Raw genomic sequence first — 12,575 nt, 5'->3', positions numbered from 1 at the left:
TACACAACCTGCTCAAAGAGACCAGAAAGGATTTTGAACACTTGAGCACGGGCTTGTGACCAGTGACACGCTACAGCTAAATTGCTTAAGATGAAGACAGAAGACAGGCAGGAGTACACGCTAAAAATCTTTCCCAGCCAAAGTATCTGCTTGGTTTTATACAAATTTTTAGAAGAACATACACAGAACATCTTCTGCTGAACTAACTCAGCTACAGATAAGCTTGGGGTTTTGGCAGGTAAACTGCAGTAGAGACCAACATTAAATACAGTATCTTCTTACATGACTGTTTCAAAGGACTGTTTAAAATCTAAGCTAATTTTGAAACGTAGCAATTCTGTCGATCTTTTACATTTTTTTGGCTACATTTTTAAAGATTTTTTTTTTCCCCCGCTAATAACCTGGAGTTACTTCAAGTAAAAAATAGCTTTATATTTTCACACCTTTGTAGCTGATACACCTAGCAACTAACACAATTAAATTTTCAGATATTCCAAGCATAGCATGAGTTCTGCTGTAATTCATTCTTTAAAGGAAAAAGAAAGGCCCCAAAATAGCATCAAAATTTCAGTAAGGGACAACAAAGCACTTGAGAGTGCAGAAGCTAACTGTGAGAACTTTTGCTGCAAATCCTTCCCTTTTCATGTTTCATTTTCAAAGTTCAGCAGCACAGACCTACAAGAGGACACCAGAAATAATTCTGGTGCATTTCTTTCCAGGTTATTGATCATTTCAGAAGTATCAACTTTTCCAAAAGTTCACTTGAAAACATCAGATTCAGGCTTGTTTCGTAACACTTTTAGACTTATTGGTGCAAAAACAGCTTTATAAGCAAGACAGAAAAGGAAAAATATATTTATTGCTATCTATCTCAGTATTCCCCGCTGCCACCCCCAGTACAATCAATGTTCTCTTTTTAGGGTTTCCTCCTCTTGGACAAAACTGATAAAATATGAATAAGAACCACCAAATCACCAAGAAACTAAGCAGAAAATAAGGTACCCACAACTGTGTTTTAAAACGTATGGTTTAAGTGAACCAGATTTTCAGCTGGGGATTGTTACTTTACTGTGAAAATACTCAGCACATTTTTAGGCTCCCCAGCGGAGCAGCTGGTGTGAGCACACCATACAGCAGAAGACCGTAACCTTACAAATCAAACATGAGAGCTCCAGAGCTCCTACTCACCACGCTGGCTTTCGTCAACAAATTGCTACCAAATCCCTTTCCCAAAAGCCAGCTGAGGTTTGCTAGCCTGAAAACTAAGTGACCGAAGTAATCACCAAGCCCCATCAGCTTGCTCCCTCACCATTTAACATCTCTTACTAATTCTCTGTGAGCTTGCAGGAAATAGTTTCAAACAGCTCCCTCAAGAAACTAAGTTCCAAGCCTTAGTTTTTCCATTCCAAGCCATCTCTGCACTATTTCATAGCTCTGATAATTGTACCACTGACTAACCTCCAACTGGGAATAGCTGTTTTTATCATCACTATTAAAAACAGTCCCTCACACTGTTAGGAATCTGGAAATTCATTGTAGCCGCATCCCACCCTTCAGCCTCTCAAAACACTACAGAGCAATGAAACTATGTGCTGAAACCAGAGGACCCCTGTGCTGAACAACTGTAATTTCTGGGTTATTACAACTGCTTCCTAAGCAAAGGCAGCCATGGATGTTTGGTTATTGATTTTACTGTGGCAAGTGGCATAAGATCTTAGAAAGTCAAAGTGAAATTACCGTTTTCCATGCTGGACTAGGAAAGTTAAATTATTTTTCAAAGTGTAGCAGTGATGTGCATATTTTAAAGCCTCACACCTTCACCTAGTTTTGTAGGCTTTGTGGTTTGTTTTTTTAAAAAAGTAAAAAGATTCATCTGCAGTTTTCCTTTACTAAAACCACATTATCTTGGTTTTTACACCTTAGCCAGAAGACTGACTGGCAGCTCTCAGAGAAGTAGCAAGATGCAAAAAAATAAGAGTTGAAATAAAAATGGATTCAAAAAACAGCTTTTAATTATCTGAAGGTGCAGTTGCCAAGTAAACAGCAAAGAGGCTGTGCATCGCATACAGATGGGAAAATTCCCCCAGGTTTATTTCACAGTCAATTACAGTGGATTAACCTATTAGCAAGAGCAAAATATATATATTTTTTTTTTTTGGATACAAGTTTCAACAACTTGAAAAATCATTGCCACTCATACTTTGATACAGAGGAACAACAATCTGTTTTATCACACTTCCAGTCATCACAGTCCATAAACACACCCTACAAGCAACCTCTCCCTCTTTTTTTAATGCATCTTCTGTCATTACTTCCTTCTCAGGGAACAGTATCCCTCTTGGCTTCCTGCTTTGAGTATTATTTTATACATCCATTAAGAATTTTTTTGTTGTTGTTTAAGAGAAGCATCAAGCACCTCCAAACTCTTTCACACGCACCTTTGCACAAATTCACAGGTTCTAATATTATTCACTTCTGCCTCTGCGAGGTGTCACTGTACAAGGTATTTGTCAAACAGAAAAGCATCACGGCACCGAAGAGCAGCTTTCCAGGATCCCTGGGCTAAATCCTGGGTGTGCCTACTTTTGTTTGGTATCAAGTTCCTTCTGCTGGCTGCACTGCAAGAGCAAACTACATGGACAGTTAAGTTTTTCCCCACCTCCAAAAACATCTGTTCGTTTTCTAAGTTCTCCAGACTTCCTTCCCCTTTACTGTATCACAAAGTCTCTCTCTTTAGCAAGACTGCCTTCTTGATAGTCCATCACCATTATCTTCTTGTCTGCTGCAGAGCAGCGTGAATCACTGAATCTTGCACAGCTTCCAGTCCTTTCAGCTCAAGGCCAGGCACAGAATTCAAGCATCCTGATTTAGAGAGAGGATTGTTAAAACTCCCTCCCTGCCTCTTTTTTTAAACACTCTACAGCTTCCTGTCCTGGGAGACAACCAAACTGCTATAAGAAATGCCAGTTTCTGTTAAATATCCTCAATTCCTGTGACACTGAACATTTAAAACAATTACATTACTTCCAAATCTTGCGTTATAACAGCTTTTATTCCACAAAGTGAAGAGAAGAGCAAAAATTACTTCAGTACGAAGGAGTTTTAGTTGGTTATTCGTTGAATCCCACAGCATTTCAAGTTAACATTCAGGCTTGGCACGACCAACCATTTGCTCAAACACACAGCACAATGTCACCCCTCAAAACCCCACTGTTCAACCTAAAGGCACTTTTTTTTTTTTTTTATTTTGAGGGTGCGTCAGCTGCTAACTGAAAGTGGGAATGCTTCATTTAGCACACACACTTGTTAAACGGCTCACAGCATGCAAATAAAATACTGCATTGTGCAAAAGTCATTCAGTCTCCCCATCCGTCGATATGAGCAATGGAATCGCGTCCAGGAAAGAGAAACTTGGAACAACATGCAAATATTTCAGTCCCTTATTCCCAATATTCACATACTACACTAAAGCCCACATCCCTGTCATGCCGAGGGGTGATCATGTTGAGACTCTGCTGTACGCAATGGGTGGGAAAACAACCATTATCTGTCTTGCCCCAGTACTGCACCCTTTTATTTGTAGTTATTACTGCAACTGCTTTTTTTTTTTCTCCAGACAATGGTTGTGTTATTATAGGTACCTTCATGCCGTGCCAAAGCACATACACACAGCAATTCTGAACAATCAGCCTTGTTTTCATGGGAGCAAAGGTTGCAGCCAAATGAAATGGGTGGAGATCACATTAAACAATCTTGGAATCTGCTAATAGGATATAGGAAAATGTGACCATAATGCAGATGCAGAGTTCCCCTTTCACCTTCCACTGTTATAGATAAAATAAAAGCTTTGGAAAACCAATTAAACGGTTTGAACAACATTAAGCAAGTCAAAGCGTTCTCAGTGTGCTTACAAGACCACCGAGAAGTTCTCGAAAATTAAAACAAAAACGTGCCCTTTCAAAGCTCTGAAACCAGAGAGCAAGTTTTCCCGCCCCAGAACACCACCTGTTTAAAAGATATAGGATACCTGCAAGATGTCTGCTTATCCATAGTAAAGAGAAGCTCATCACGACGACTGGTCCTGTCTTAAAGACATGATCGGCCCCTCCTTTGTCTAAGAGGGGAATTTTCATACCGAAGCACCTTGCTTGGTCAGCTGTAACCTGCATTCCCCTTGTTTGCTTTTGAGATGTGCATTAGTCAGCTTTCTCCTTCACAAATGTGATCGTGCCTCTGCATGATCATACACTGAAGTCATGTCCTTGAGTCTGTGACATCAGTCTGTTGCCATGGTAATGTACAGGGCAGTCCAAAATTCAGTATTATGGCATCACTGCAGGATCAGACAGCAGAGCAAGCCAATGCCTGAGAGCTGGTTAATGCAGCACGAACAGCTAAGACATTCAAATCTAAACGTTAAAGTGTAACTGCACTTTATCATGATATCCTTCACAAATACATCTAGAAGGCTCTTGTCAAAAAAAAAAAAAAAAAATCCAGAAAGTTGTTCAGTTGAAGACAAACAGGCAAGCCATCATGCGTCACTCAAAAGAAGGGCAATACGTTTCCAAGGATGGCCACCGAGTATGAAGAAAGCTTAGTTCAGCTCTCTGAATAGAAACCACCATCTGTTCCTAAGGCAACACCAGACTTGCCTAAAGAGATCCTTCACAGAGAAACAGGGATGGCCCCTTGGCACCCCAGATCAAGTGCTAGGTTGCAGGCAGTTTTTCTGGAAATCAGAGACCGGAATGTCACAGCACTGTCACCCCTTTGGAAGAGATAGCATTACATAAGACATGGTTCTTCAATTTCAAGCTCTGAAGCAAAGATCAGTGCATCATTAACCCAACCTACAGCAAAGCCATGTAGTGAAAAAAGGGTTGTACCTTCAAAGAGTTGTTATTCCATGTAGGGTTAGACATTACAGTTCTGTAGGTTTCTTGTACACTCACGAGAATGGCATTTCTGAAGAGCAAAAGGGAAGGAAAAAGGAAATTAGTTACACGTTAACGGTATTACAACTACTAACCAGCTCTTAAAACCCAAAAGATCCGCTTTGCCCAGTGCAAAGGGCGCAAGGAAACAGCAATCAATGCAATGCTGACACGTGGAGCACCACTAATCCGAGCAGGTCTTCAGTGCCAACTGACCAAGTACACCCCAAAAAGAGTTCAGCGACTACAGTCGAAGTAGCCTTGTGGCTGCCCTGCCACAAGGAAAAGTCCCGCTGGGTGGTGGGGCAGATGCTGCTTTGTCATCGTGGGAGCCCAGGCCGCCCGGACAGCAGAGACGAGACCCCAAAGCTCTCCACAGCCACACTGGACCCCTTTACCCGTTCCTCTGCTCTCATCAAGCACACATGTTCAGGGGTCTGGCTGTGGATTCCCAGCCGCTGCTCTAACACCCAAATTCCTCAAGGCCCTTGAGTGCCATTACTTTTGCATGTTTAGCTCCCGTGTGAACCCAGCCACACCCCGTACGCTTGACTAGTTTCAGTTTACCTCCTTCCGCTTTCTCTTATTAATCCACTCATCTCCTGTAACTCACTCAACACTTCCCTCTGCAAAGCTGACCCCCATCCTTCCTATAACCTCAGACGCACCCACAATTTCTTAACAGTGCCATTAACAAGCTGCAGGCACAACAAGGAACATTTCATGTTCTCTACACAGATGTAACCCTCACCATCTCCTAACCCCTCCACCCAGGTCCCTGGTTATAATTACTCCGTGCCTCGTTATCTAATACCGAACACAAGCCTCAGGGCTAGGAACCACTGTTTATTTCTCTGCAACGCCACACACCCTAGTGGTGTTGTATAAATAAATTCCACGACCTGTTTGAGCCTGAGCTTGATTCAGACCTGAATTATACCAGCTGCTAAATGACTAGTGCAAATACCTTCACTTGCTCCCTGCTCGCTTTAGCAATACCCACTTACGCAACCAGCCACCACAGGCAGCTCCAGTGCCAAACATCACGACAGCTAATTGCTTCTACGGACCACAACTGGGGAGAAAACAAAACTTAAATCCCTCTACTTTTAAATACAAATTGCAAATTATAAAGAGACCAACAGACAGGTATGAGGCACACTGCTCTCAGCATGAGGACACCTGAATGACAAGTTCCACATGCCAGTGTCACTTCTCAGCCACCAAAGCATCAACACTTTGCCTCAACCCAGCCCTTAAACACCCAGCAGGTTACCCAGTTGCAAGTCTGAAGTACCGTGGGGGCTGAGATTCTGGAAGCAGCTTTAAGCCAAATGGATTTCAGAGCAAAATAAAGCCAGTAGGCTTCATCTCCATGGAGCTCCTGCAACATAACATAAGCTGAACAAGTTACTCAGGGCAGAGGTCTTTCTTATTAACTACCTAGTAAATTCAGATTAAAGTCGGACAGCTTTTTCCCCTCCCTCACATAAAGATCAGATGCTGTCCAGCTCTGAGGAATCAATCCAGCTTCTGCAAAAAGTAAAACTCGCTCACAGCTCCATGACACCACGCACAATCTACAGGACTGCAGCCCTTCAGGTACTCATTAAACCTTTTCCCTAGAAAAGTCTCCAGTACTGAGTAATTTGTCTTCAATTCATTTTCTACAGTCAAGATGGACCATAACTAAGCGCTGGATACTGAAGCACATGTGTAGCCCCAGTGTACCCACCCCAGCCCATGAACACACCAATATAGAAACCTGCAGACACTCGTTACCTACCCTCCCAGTCACACGTGCTGATTCAAGCAATGATACAGAGGGGTGATCAAACCCCCGAGCCAGACATAAGAATGAGAGGAGGAAGAACTGAGGCACATTTCAACCATTAATTGGTAAATAAAGGCCAGAGTAGAGCCAAGGCCAGGTGGCTGCCATGGAAGCTTCGTTAACAAATTCAAGAGGAGAAGCGGAGTATGGGGAAGGCAACTTCACCATCCCAGATGGCCACGAGAGCTTTGTCAACTCGCACAGACCCAAGGGCAATTCCAAAATACTAAGCACAGCACTGGAAAGGCAAGAGATCATTTTGAGAAGTAGGATTAGCCTTTTTACTGGAGAAAATGAACACAACCACATGCAACCGTTCAACAACTAACAAAGCAGAACCCAGCACTGTGGGTTTGAGACATCTGTGAGAGACATCATTTTATGAGACAGCAGTCCACCTCAGCACAAAAGACACAAAGCTCTTGCTCTAAGTAACAGTGCTTACCTTCACCATCAGCATAGAGGTGGAGGAGCTTTGCCCACTCACAGGGAGGAGCTGTGGTTTGCAGACCCTTCCTCTGAGTGACTACGTATTTTCACAGAAATAAAGGATTCTTCCCTCTATACAAATAAATACCGTCTCTAAAAAAGGTGATGCAGTTCATCTCATTAAAAGAACCCATATTGTTCTTATCAAAGCATGGATCTGCTCCAGTGCACAACGCACAGGCTAATTTGCAGAGCATGTTTGGGTCTTTCCCTCTGAAAGCCACTCTACAAATGCAAGACCCAACTAAGGGGCCTCGTACTCTTTAATTCTTTGAAATTCACCATCACTTCACCTTAAATTGTTCCAAGAGCTTAATGCTGCAATTGGATCCATACTGAGTCGCTCTATATGATCAACCCCATTGGCCCAGGTACAACCAACACAACCAAGCCCAAACTTGCAAAAACTATCAACCTCTTTTAAAGTGTATTATATTTTCTTCCCCCAAGATGTTTCACCTGTCAACAACTATCTGTCTTAGTGGGTTACCATCCTCCCAGCACCTTGACTTGAGTTACCGTGCTTACAGCAAAAAACAGAGAGAGCCAAAAGCACTCTGCCTGGAGACCAAGCAGAGTCTGCAAGAACAGACCCCCTTCGGGGCAGCGACAGTTGAGATCGATTTAATGTGAAAACGAACTACTTTTCCATTCAAGTCAAAAGCAGAGACAAAGAACTGTATGCTGCTCAGCCTGCAGAGTCAGCTGTCTTTTTAGGAATAGATCAGATTTAACAGCTCCATGGCAGCCCAGAAAAAAGTTAGCCTGACAAAAGTTTCAGCTTTTCCCAGTATTATGCTACCCAAAATCCAGGCACTTGTCTGCTGTGCTCTCACGGCCTTACACTAGTCCCTCAAAATCATCATCTTTCAAAAACATCAGTTCCAAGAAGGCATTTTATCAGGATTCAGCCTGATGCATGAATGCACTTTCATTCCATTTCAAAGACAGACAAAAACCCTCTCTGAAGCTCTGCCTAGTAATTCTGTTTTGCATCATATGGGCTGCATATAATGCCATTTTTGCACCGGGGAACCGAAACTCCGCAAATCTGCTACAGCCTCATCAACGTGACCACTCTCACCGCAGGGACACGTATTCTGAAGCAGCTTGGTAGCAGCGGTGTACTCAGGCTGTTTTACTTGACTATTCAGGGCCTAATGCAGACAGAGAAACTAATTAACATGTATCACTATGGAAAGGAAATACAATCTAAACGTTCATTGGTTTATAACTAAACCCTTTGAGACATCTAACGTCAAAGCTAAACAGATCTTCACCTGGCAAAGCGCTTGGAAAACCTTCAACTGAAGCTGCCAGGTAAGGGAATGCAGTATTCTAGGGTATTTTTGCTACATACGCTGGGGACATATCTCTAACACGCACAAAGCCCAGAGAAGCATCATGACAACTGCAAAAACAACTTTGTCCTGGCTAACATTCACATAACGAAATTACAGTTTCACTCCAGGGGAAAAGGAAAAAGCACTTAAGTTTTGTTTAGATTAAAGCGCTGCAAGCCACGCCACTTATCTGCTATCAGAGCAGATTGCAGGGCTGCTCCAATGATTATTCAGTAATGAAGTAAGTGGAATTGGAAGGTATGCAATTAGTCCCATCTCCTCCTCCTCTAAAAAGGAAAAAAAAACAGCACAGACGTTATCACCTCTCCCTCTAGCTCTGCTACCCTCATCACTTAAAATACCTACAAAGCAAAGTAGGGCTGTCACTTACAAGCTGCTAACAAGCCTGGCTTGGCCCTGACTGGCAGCAAAGGGGATATTCTCCACATCTCCGCAGAAGAAAGTTATTGGTTTACTTAATAGGATGTTTTCTCAGGTACCCACACATGCATATATTAAGCCTAGCATTTGTACATTTAGCTATTCCAGTAAAAGCACACCACTTTTCAGAAGAAAAAAGCACTGCTGCTCTTACTAGCTTTAAGTTAAAGCATCTCTCACTGATCGTCCTGGGCACGACTGTGAAGTGAATATATTAAATTCAGGACACCAGTATCACTTGCTGGCACTCTGTCTGTCTACCTTTACTGACTCCAGCTTGAAAACACTGGCTCATTTTACCTGAACAATTTGCACCCTACCTTCCCTTAAAGAGTTGCGCTTTATGTTTGTAAAGTGTTATATACAGCTTCTTCCATAACTGTGGCTAAAATATGGAAGACTCAGAAAGCCCCCAGATAACCCAAAGCCAAATGGCAACTCACAGTATATTCCTACTTCCAAAATGCAATTCTGGTAACATATACGTTGATGTTTATTCATGCTCAAAAGCTCACTCACCCTCCCCTCCACCCCAGCGATACCAGTTGGTCTAATTAAAGACATGTCTTCTTCCAACAGCCTCTGCCTCACGTATACCCCAGTAAAGTTTCTCTATCTGTGTTCACAGATGTCTACATTCACTCCCCCCCCCCCCCCAATCTCTAGGCTTCATCAAATGGAAAGAAGCCTGACAAACTCCTCCGTCCTTAACTGCTTTTGTTCTGCCCGGACAGCCACCTGAAAAAAACAACTCCTTCCTGGTATGCTGTGACCCAGTTAACACAAGGGAGGGCTGGGGGATAGGGGGACATTCCCCTAGCCCTACAAAATAATTTAAAAAACCATTACAACCAATATCAATGCAACTAGCAACATCAGTGAGCTTGCTCTATGTAGCTCCGCTACGGATGCAACAATTCTACACTCAGATTAAGTTTCTTCACTTCTTTCCAAGTAAAGTTCTTCCCAACCTCTTAAAAATGCTTTCCCAAAGATGACCGGGCCATCCCTGCAGGATACTCTGATGCCTTCACCCCTTGGATTCAGTCAGACCAGGGATGAAGCTGTGTAAACTTCACAAAATCCATACACGAGCTTTCCTCATCGGCTACATCTACAAACCCACAAGAGGAAAAAAGGGAAAAACCCCAAACTTTTAAGGTCAGAAGAGTACACAGAATACTGCAGAGACACTTGCTTACAAAGGTATGTAAACTGCTACTATTCATCGTACAGTTTACCCCGAAGACTACAGCTGACATATCAGTGGACACCATTTTAACAATCCCATAAACTGTTAAAGCCTAATAAAGCAATCATTAGGAAAACTGGTTTAGTCCACTGTTGGTGGCATCCCATGCACCATCCGTGGAGGGAGCGTGACAAACTGCTCTGAGCTCCCATTTGCAGCACAGGCTATAAAGCTGCATTAAAAGAGAATTCCCAGTAACTTGTACCAAAGCCATGTCTCCAACAGCTTCTGCTGCGAGACCAATTCAAAGCAAGTTATTATACATTTTAATGTGACTAAATCTGCAGTCACACTGCATCTAAAAAAAAAAAATCCATAAGCATTCTAAGAGAAACACAGGGATTTTTTTCTTAACACCATGGAAGATGAATTCATTGCTATCAGTAATCCTCCCACAGCCCGGATTTCAGAAGTGGTAGCAGATTAACTTAGATTTCAGACACATAAACAAGCGCTCTTTGCATCACTTCATTCATGGGTTTAAGTAGTCACCTCATTAAAAAAATGACGGCAGAGTGCTATCCTTCTTTAGAAAGGAAATTAAATTAAAAAAAAAAGGCAAGAAACCAACAGTTTGTCCCACACTTGATGGCAAGCTCTGGTGCCCGAATGGTTAAATCTAAGTCTAGAAATCCATTTCCAGTGGACAGGCTTTCCTTAAAGGGTTTTTTTAGAGTTCACTTACCAAGTCCCTGACAACTGTCTCAAGCTACCATGCCTTGCACACCCTGACTGTTCAGCAGTGGATTGCCTGGGGCACACACGTCCTGTGCAGGGACAGCTCTCCTCTCCCCAGGACAGGGACACGCACAGGTGGTCGGGAAGGGAAATGAATGAGAAAAATTGACATCAGCGTGATAGGCAGCACAGCACCAAAGCAAGAGCAGCCTAACATCAGAAGAATAAGGGGCAGCTTTGCATATATGTTTACAGGGAGCTTCTCTCAACCTCAGGAGTCAGGGCAGGAGGAAGCACAAAAGGTTTGAAGACATAAATAAATTAAGACCGCAGTCCCAGTGCCAGAGCGGAGGCTTCACGATGGAAAGGATTTTTACACTTTGTAATGAAGACTTACATGAGGCAAAGTTCAGAACAAAGACCTCAATGAAGAGCTTTATACATCTAAAGGGAACTGGGTTGCCTCTGGAAGCACGTGAGCTGGTGCACCCAGTGTCCAAACTCTTTTTTAAAATATAGCCTCCAGTACGACACATCGCAGAAAGCCAAACCACAGGCACAAGCCATGAGTTAGTCTTTGAAGTTTAGATACAACAGAAAATTATTTCACCTACCTAGATGCAGAGGGATAGCTGCTGCCTTTGATGCTGCAAGAAATTTTGGTCTTAAACTGCCCAAGGACTTCAAATTGCTTGCTGGGCTGCAGAGTGGCAACACCCAAGCCTACATATCCACACGAACATAATTATGCCAGGTCTAGACTTGGGGGGGGTGTGTGGGTGTGAAATATCTTCAGTGATGTTAGCATGCAAAGAAAATAATAGCATGTACAAAGAAATCTCCAGAGTGACTTATGAACAAGATTTTATGCTTGGCTTTCTGCCAATTAGAGAGGAATTAAAGAGCCTAGCAATATAACCCTGTTCATCCCAAGGAAGAAACTGCATTCTTAAGTGATCAATGGAGTAAGAGGGAGGAGACAAGAGGGACAAAGATGCGGGACTGGAACTGCACATAGCAAAATCGGAAGTTTCTGATGGTCCTGAGACAGAAGCGGGACAAGACTGTAACACAAAGAACAGTTCAGATTTTTAGATTAATCCAGCCTTTTGCATCCAAAAGAAAATTAGACAGTAAATAACAGCATTCCAATAAGGCAGGCAGTACTTTTTACTATAAAATTCCAACCGTTTTAATATTTTACAGATTATACGCCTCCACTGACTGCCAACCAGCAAAATCAGTAAAAAGAGGAGGTCACACGAACAAAACCAAGCCAAGTGGAAAAGGCATTACTAGAGACCTCGAGAAGCTGAAAATGTGTCAAATCCCAGCCTTTTAGTAAGGGAGAACACTTAGTAGCTATCAGCAATGGTGATTTTATATCCCAAATCTTTGGACCTTATGAATTCACATCATGAGACCAGCTTTTAGCAGAATTAGGACCAGACTTAACATGCCCCAGTTTCCCCAAGGTTATTTTTTGAAAACCATCTACACTTAAAATATTTCAAGTGCTCTTCTCACACTGCAAAAGAGCGACCAAAGCTTAACTTCTAATTTTACTGGTTTAGCATTCGTTTTATGATAGTTTAATTTCA

The 12,575-nt window shown here is 42.6% G+C and overlaps 1 protein-coding gene across 5 annotated transcripts in view; it reads right to left on the bottom strand.

The window, feature by feature from the left end:
- Window positions 1–12,575, bottom strand: part of FBXO34 (F-box protein 34) — a 44,341-nt gene that overhangs the window by 25,342 nt on the left and 6,424 nt on the right. For 2 of the 5 annotated variants that reach the window (XM_042799026.1, XM_042799027.1), the window contains exon 2: window positions 4,890–4,968. The exons of 1 other annotated variant lie outside the window; for it this stretch is intronic. The gene's annotated coding sequence lies outside the window, so the exon portion shown is untranslated. Of the gene's footprint in view, window positions 1–4,027; window positions 4,707–4,889; window positions 4,969–12,575 lie in introns of those variants that run through there. 2 more of the 5 variants (XM_033009778.2, XM_033009782.2) reach the window with 1 other exon arrangement.

This window comes from Tyto alba, unplaced genomic scaffold (assembly GCF_018691265.1).
Source record: "Tyto alba isolate M040663 unplaced genomic scaffold, T.alba_DEE_v4.0 Super-Scaffold_29, whole genome shotgun sequence".
NCBI classification, from domain to species: Eukaryota; Metazoa; Chordata; class Aves; order Strigiformes; family Tytonidae; genus Tyto; species Tyto alba.
The sequence above is the reverse complement of the archived record's forward strand: the minus strand, read 5'-3'. Positions and strand labels throughout refer to the sequence as shown.